Below are 7,500 nucleotides of genomic sequence, written 5' to 3' on the forward strand. Positions count from 1 at the left end.
CTTGGGGTAGACCTGATGTCCCGGGCCACCGGGGTAGACCTGATGTCCGGGGCCTCCGGGGTAGACCTGATGTCCGGGGCCTCCGGGGTAGACCAGTTGTCCCGGGCCCCTGGGGTAGACCTGTTGTCCCAGGCTCCTTGGGGTAGACCTGATGTCCCGGGCCACCGGGGTAGACCTGATGTCCGGGGCCTCCGGGGTAGACCTGATGTCCGGGGCCTCCGGGGTAGACCTGATGTCCGGGGCCTCCGGGGTAGACCAGTTGTCCCGGGCCCCTGGGGTAGACCTGTTGTCCCAGGCTCCTTGGGGTAGACCTGATGTCCCGGGCCACCGGGGTAGACCTGATGTCCGGGGCCTCCGGGGTAGACCTGATGTCCGGGGCCTCCGGGGTAGACCAGTTGTCCCGGGCCCCTGGGGTAGACCTGTTGTCCCAGGCTCCTTGGGGTAGACCTGATGTCCCGGGCCACCGGGGTAGACCTGATGTCCGGGGCCTCCGGGGTAGACCTGATGTCCGGGGCCTCCGGGGTAGACCTGATGTCCGGGGCCTCCGGGGTAGACCAGTTGTCCCGGGCCCCTGGGGTAGACCTGTTGTCCCAGGCTCCTTGGGGTAGACCTGATGTCCGGGGCCACCGGGGTAGACCTCATGTCCGGGGCCTCCGGGGTAGACCTGATGTCCGGGGCCTCCGGGGTAGACCAGTTGTCCCGGGCCCCTGGGGTAGACCTGTTGTCCCAGGCTCCTTGGGGTAGACCTGATGTCCCGGGCCACCGGGGTAGACCTGATGTCCGGGGCCACCGGGGTAGACCTGATGTCCGGGGCCTCCGGGGTAGACCTGATGTCCGGGGCCTCCGGGGTAGACCAGTTGTCCCGGGCCCCTGGGGTAGACCTGTTGTCCCAGGCTCCTTGGGGTAGACCTGATGTCCCGGGCCACCGGGGTAGACCTCATGTCCGGGGCCTCCGGGGTAGACCTGATGTCCGGGGCCTCCGGGGTAGACCAGTTGTCCCGGGCCCCTGGGGTAGACCTGTTGTCCCAGGCTCCTTGGGGTAGACCTGATGTCCCGGGCCACCGGGGTAGACCTGATGTCCGGGGCCTCCGGGGTAGACCTGATGTCCGGGGCCTCCGGGGTAGACCAGTTGTCCCGGGCCCCTGGGGTAGACCTGTTGTCCCAGGCTCCTTGGGGTAGACCTGATGTCCGGGGCCACCGGGGTAGACCTCATGTCCGGGGCCTCCGAGGTAGACCAGTTGTCCCGGGCCCCTGGGGTAGACCTGTTGTCCCAGGCTCCTTGGGGTAGACCTGATGTCCCGGGCCACCGGGGTAGACCTGATGTCCGGGGCCTCCGGGGTAGACCAGTTGTCCCGGGCCCCTGGGGTAGACCTGTTGTCCCAGGCTCCTTGGGGTAGACCTGATGTCCCGGGCCACCGGGGTAGACCTGATGTCCGGGGCCTCCGGGGTAGACCTGATGTCCGGGGCCTCCGGGGTAGACCAGTTGTCCCGGGCCCCTGGGGTAGACCTGTTGTCCCAGGCTCCTTGGGGTAGACCTGATGTCCCGGGCCACCGGGGTAGACCTGATGTCCGGGGCCTCCGGGGTAGACCAGTTGTCCCGGGCCCCTGGGGTAGACCTGTTGTCCCAGGCTCCTTGGGGTAGACCTGATGTCCCGGGCCACCGGGGTAGACCTGATGTCCGGGGCCTCCGGGGTAGACCTGATGTCCGGGGCCTCCGGGGTAGACCTGATGTCCGGGGCCTCCGGCGTAGACCAGTTGTCCCGGGCCCCTGGGGTAGACCTGTTGTCCCAGGCTCCTTGGGGTAGACCTGATGTCCCGGGCCGCCGGGGTAGACCTGATGTCCGGGGCCTCCGGGGTAGACCTGATGTCCGGGGCCTCCGGGGTAGACCAGTTGTCCCGGGCCCCTGGGGTAGACCTGTTGTCCCAGGCTCCTTGGGGTAGACCTGATGTCCGGGGCCACCGGGGTAGACCTCATGTCCGGGGCCTCCGAGGTAGACCAGTTGTCCCGGGCCCCTGGGGTAGACCTGTTGTCCCAGGCTCCTTGGGGTAGACCTGATGTCCCGGGCCACCGGGGTAGACCTGATGTCCGGGGCCTCCGGGGTAGACCAGTTGTCCCGGGCCCCTGGGGTAGACCTGTTGTCCCAGGCTCCTTGGGGTAGACCTGGTGTCCCGGGCCACCGGGGTAGACCTGATGTCCGGGGCCTCCGGGGTAGACCTGATGTCCGGGGCCTCCGGGGTAGACCTGATGTCCGGGGCCTCCGGGGTAGACCAGTTGTCCCGGGCCCCTTGGGTAGACCTGTTGTCCCAGGCTTCGGGGTAGACCTGTTGTCCCAGGCCTTCAGGGTAGACCTGTTGTCCCGGGCCGCCGGGGTAGACCTGTTGTCCTAGGCTTCGGGGTAGACCTGTTGTCCCGGGCCGCCGGGGTAGACCTGTTGTCCCGGGCCGCCAGGGTAGACCTGATGTCCTAGGCTTCGGGGTAGACCTGATGGCCGAGGCCCCTAGGGTAGACCTGTTGTCCCGGGCCTCCGGGGTAGACCTGTTGTCCCAGGCCCCTTGGGGTAGACCTGATGTCCTAGGCTTCGGGGTAGACCTGATGGCCGAGGCCCCTTGGGTAGACCTGTTGTCCCAGGCCCCTTGGGGTAGACCTGTTGTCCCGGGCCGCCGGGGTAGACCTGTTGTCCCGGGCCTCCGGGGTAGACCTGTTGTCCCGGGCCGCCGGGGTAGACCTGTTGTCCCAGGCCTTCAGGGTAGACCTGTTGTCCCGGGCCTCCGGGGTAGACCTGTTGTCCCGGGCCTTCAGGGTAGACCTGTTGTCCTAGGCTTCGGGGTAGACCTGATGTCCTAGGCTTCGGGGTAGACCTGATGGCCGAGGCCCCTTGGGTAGACCTGTTGTCCCAGGCCCCTTGGGGTAGACCTGTTGTCCCGGGCCGCCGGGGTAGACCTGATGTCCTGCGCTTCCGGGGTAGACCTGATAGCCCAGGCCCCTTGGGGTAGACCTTTTGTCCCAGGCCCTGGGGGTAGACCTGTTGTCCCCGGGCGGGCCCTCGCCTACGGCAGCCCGGCCCCTTGGCTAGACCTGTTGTCCCAGGCCCCTAGGGTAGACCTGTTGTCCCAGGCTCTTGGCTAGACCTGTTGTCCCGGGCCGGCCTTGGCCTACGGCAGCCTAGCAAGCGGCAAAAGGATGCAGACAGCGCCGGGGAGGCTGATGGGGGAGGGCGGGGCGCCCCCAACCGCCCATGGCCGGCTGCGCTTGCCACAGAGCGGGCAGGGCCAGGGGCCGGGGCAGGGCCAGGGAGAGAGGGCACGCCAGAGCGTGAATGCCTATGGGCGGGCCGGCGGGCGGCTGCGCGCGCGCGGGTGGCAGGGGGCCGGGTGGAGGTGGCTGGGGAGGGGTTGGCGAGGGGGCGGGGATGGTTGGCCGCGCCTTCCTTTCACGCGCAGCGGTGTGGTAGCCTGCAGGCGTGGCCGTGCGTTAGGGTTAGGGTTAGGGTTAGTTGGGGGGGGGGGGGGGGGTTAGGGTTAGGGTTAGGGTTAGGGTTAGTGGGGGGGGGGGTTAGGGTTAGGGTTAGGGTTAGGGTTAGTGGGGGGGGGGTTAGGGGGTTAGGGTTAGGGTTAGGGTTAGTGGGGGGGGGGTTAGGGTTAGGGTTAGTGGGGGGCGGGGGGAGTTAGGGTTAGTGTTAGGGTTAGGGTTAGTCGGGGGCGGGGGGAGTTAGGGTTAGGGTTAGGGTTAGTTGGGGGGGGGGGGTGCGTGTCACTGTTTCTGTCTCTGTGCGGACCAGGGCCGGTGGCTTCGTGCCGGCCCCGGGCGCCTCGGCACCGAGTCCCCACGGCCCCCTAGAGTCACGTCGAGGGCCCAAGACCTCTGCGGACCGTGAAACAACCCGCCCGAAAGCTACACACAGCGCCTGTGTGCTGGCGGCGGTGCCGGCGGCCGCCGTCGCCTCTACCGGCGGGCGGGGCGGGGCGGGGCGGGGAGGGGAGGGGCGCGGCGGGGCGAGCCGCATCGGGGCCAGGGGGGCCGGCCTGGGTAGGTTCCACCCCAGGAGGGCGTGGCGGGGCAGGGCGGGGGGTGGGTGGTGGGGGCGCTGTTTGGCCAGGTCAGCGTGTCAGCAGGCAGAGCACCGGCCTCGGCTTGCCCGTCGGCTCGGCTGGGGGCGCTTCCGATACGAAAGAAAAAGAAATCAAATGGGTCAATTTTTGGGTTGGTTTGCTTTCCCGGATAAGTTTCTCGTTCCAAGCAAATAGAAGAGCCATTCTTTCAGGAAAGGAGAAAAGAAAAAGGGGCGGGGCGGGGGGGGGCCCGGGGGGGTGGGGGACAACCCAAGAAAACCCAAATCCAAACCACAAGCCCCCCAACCCCCCCAAAAAAAACAACCTCAAAAATCAGTATCAGAGAAAGCCAAAGCAACTGGAAAAAACCCCCAAAAAACCCCCAAAACAGCCCCCCCCCCCCCCCCAGAAAAACAAAACAAAACAAAATACCAAAGCAAACCCAAACCAAATCCCCCCAAAGAACAACAACAAAAAAATGGAAAACATGTCATGGTCTTGAAAGGGGGGGGTGGGGTTGGGGTTCATTGTGTGGGACGGGGGGTCGATCGAGCCATCTGGCTCCGGGGTGTTATGAGGCTGTGAGCTTCGCCCGGCTCCGGGGTCGCTGGGCACGGCGAGGTGCCCGGGCGGCGGGCGACAACAGGGGGACAGCAGGTCTACCATGGATCCGAGCCGGACCCGGCTCATCAGGTCTACCCCGGCGGCGGCTGGGGACATCAGGTCTACCCCGGCTCCGGCCGGGGACATCAGGTCTACCCCGGCTGCGGCCGGGGACATCAGGTCTACCCCGGCTGCGGCCGGGGACAACAGGTCTACCTCCGCTGCGGCCGGGGACATCAGGTCTACCCCGGCTGCGGCCGGGGACATCAGGTCTACCCCGGCTGCGGCCGGGGACATCAGGTCTACCCCGGCTCCGGTCGGGGACATCAGGTCTACCCCGGCTCCGCCCGGGGACATCAGGTCTACCCCGGCTGCGGCCGGGGACAACAGGTCTACCCCGGCTCCGGCCGGGGACATCAGGTCTACCCCGGCTCCGCCCGGGGACATCAGGTCTACCCCGGCTCCGGTCGGGGACATCAGGTCTACCCCGGCTCCGCCCGGGGACATCAGGTCTACCCCGGCTGCGGCCGGGGACATCAGGTCTACCCCGGCTGCGGCCGGGGACATCAGGTCTACCCCCGCTGCGGCCGGGGACATCAGGTCTACCCCGGCTCCGCCCGGGGACATCAGGTCTACCCCGGCTGCGGCCGGGGACATCAGGTCTACCCCGGCTGCGGCCGGGGACATCAGGTCTACCCCGGCTGCGGCCGGGGACATCAGGTCTACCCCGGCTCCGGCCGGGGACAACAGGTCTACCTCCGCTGCGGCCGGGGACATCAGGTCTACCCCGGCTGCGGCCGGGGACATCAGGTCTACCCCGGCTCCGGTCGGGGACATCAGGTCTACCCCGGCTCCGCCCGGGGACATCAGGTCTACCCCGGCTGCGGCCGGGGACAACAGGTCTACCCCGGCTCCGGCCGGGGACATCAGGTCTACCCCGGCTGCGGCCGGGGACATCAGGTCTACCCCGGCTCCGCCCGGGGACATCAGGTCTACCCCGGCTCCGGCCGGGGACATCAGGTCTACCCCGGCTGCGGCCGGGGACAACAGGTCTACCCCGGCTCCGGTCGGGGACAACAGGTCTACCTCCGCTGTGGCCGGGGACATCAGGTCTACCCCGGCTCCGGTCGGGGACAACAGGTCTACCCCGGCTCCGGCCGGGGACATCAGGTCTACCCCGGCTGCGGCCGGGGACATCAGGTCTACCCCGGCTGCGGCCGGGGACATCAGGTCTACCCCGGCTCCGGCCGGGGACAACAGGTCTACCCCGGCTCCGGCCGGGGACATCAGGTCTACCCCGGCTCCGGTCGTGGACATCAGGTCTACCCCGGCTGCGGCCGGGGACATCAGGTCTACCCCGGCTCCGGCCGGGGACATCAGGTCTACCCCGGCTGCGGCCGGGGACATCAGGTCTACCCCCGCTGCGGCCGGGGACATCAGGTCTACCCCGGCTCCGGTCGTGGACATCAGGTCTACCCCGGCTCCGGTCGGGGACATCAGGTCTACCTCGCTCCGGGGTCCGCCGGGGGCCGGCCTTGCCCCCTGGTGGCGGGCGCCGGCCGGGGACATCAGGTCTACCCCGCTCCGGCGGGACTTAGTGCAATTTCGGCGCCGGCCGGGTAGACCTGTTGTCCCGGCCGTCTGCGGAAGTTCACCAAGGGGTCGCTGTTGTCGGCCGCCTCCGGCTGCGTCATGGTAGGAGGCGGCCTGCGTTGGCGCCCCTCCCCGGTCGAGCTGCATTGGTCCTCTTGGAGGCCTGGCCGGCTTTGGACTCGTCTGTCCGTCTTATGGGAGCGAGGTGACGGGCCGCATCCCCGCAGGTTGACCCCGTACCTGCGTCCGAGGCGGAGCGGAGCGGCCGCGCGTGCGGTCGCCAGGGCCAAGCGAGTGCCGCCTAGCCGGGACGAAGCGCGCGTGCCTTTGTGTCCCGGCTCCCGTCCTTCCCAGGGAAAAGTGGGTCCAGTTGGCGAGGCGAGAGAGAAGGGGCCGCGCGAAAGAGGCGGATCCGCGGAGGCGAGAGAGAAGGGCCGCGCAAGAGCGGATCCGGAGAAGGCCGAGAGAGAGAGCAAGAAGGGGGCGAAAGACGATCCGAGAAAGCTGCTCGCCGGCCCCGAGGCGAGGCGGGGAGAGAGAGCCGAGAGAGCGAGAGCGAGCCCAGAGAGAGAGTTGCCGAGAGAGAAGAGAGAAAGAGAAGCCGCGAGCAGCGTGTCCCGCTCCGGCCCGGCTTCTGCCGGTCGATTGGCCACGGGGGGGGGCGGCCCCCCCCGGGCACCGGTGGCGGGCGAGGCGGCGGCGCCTCGTCCCTTTTCTGCCCGGCCTTAAGCCGGGGGCCCGCTCGGCGGGCGCGGTTTTGGGCCCGTCGGTCCGCCTCGGCGGTGGCGGCGGTGCTCGGCCCGCGTTGGAGAAGCCGTCCCCCTCCCTCGGCCTTAAGCCGGGGACCCGCCTTGTGGCGGGCAGAATTTTTGGGCCTAGTTCTTTTTTTTTTTTTTTTTTTTTTTCGAACTTGCCGGGCCCGGCACCCGACGGAGAGCCCCCCGGACTGGTCCTGGGCGAGGCGGCGGCGCCTCGCCTACCTCGGTCGTGGCCGGATCGACTGAGCCGCTTGTGCCGGGCGGGGCCGGCTTTGCCGCTTTGCCGGGTCGGTTGCTTTCGGTTGAGGCGGGCGGAGTGTGGGGGGCACCCGCCAGGCCTCCTCCGCGGGCCTTGTGTCTTTTTCTCTGGCGGCCCTAAGCCGCGGCACTGAGGAGCGTTGCGACGACAGCGCGAGGCGGGATGCCGGTGAGTCCGTGGTGGGGAGGCAGTTGAGGCCCGTCACTCGGCCCCCCCGCTGCGGGCCCCTGGCCCCGT

The sequence above is a fragment of the Agelaius phoeniceus genome, unplaced genomic scaffold (assembly GCF_051311805.1).
Source record: "Agelaius phoeniceus isolate bAgePho1 unplaced genomic scaffold, bAgePho1.hap1 Scaffold_496, whole genome shotgun sequence".
Classification (NCBI taxonomy): domain Eukaryota; kingdom Metazoa; phylum Chordata; class Aves; order Passeriformes; family Icteridae; genus Agelaius; species Agelaius phoeniceus.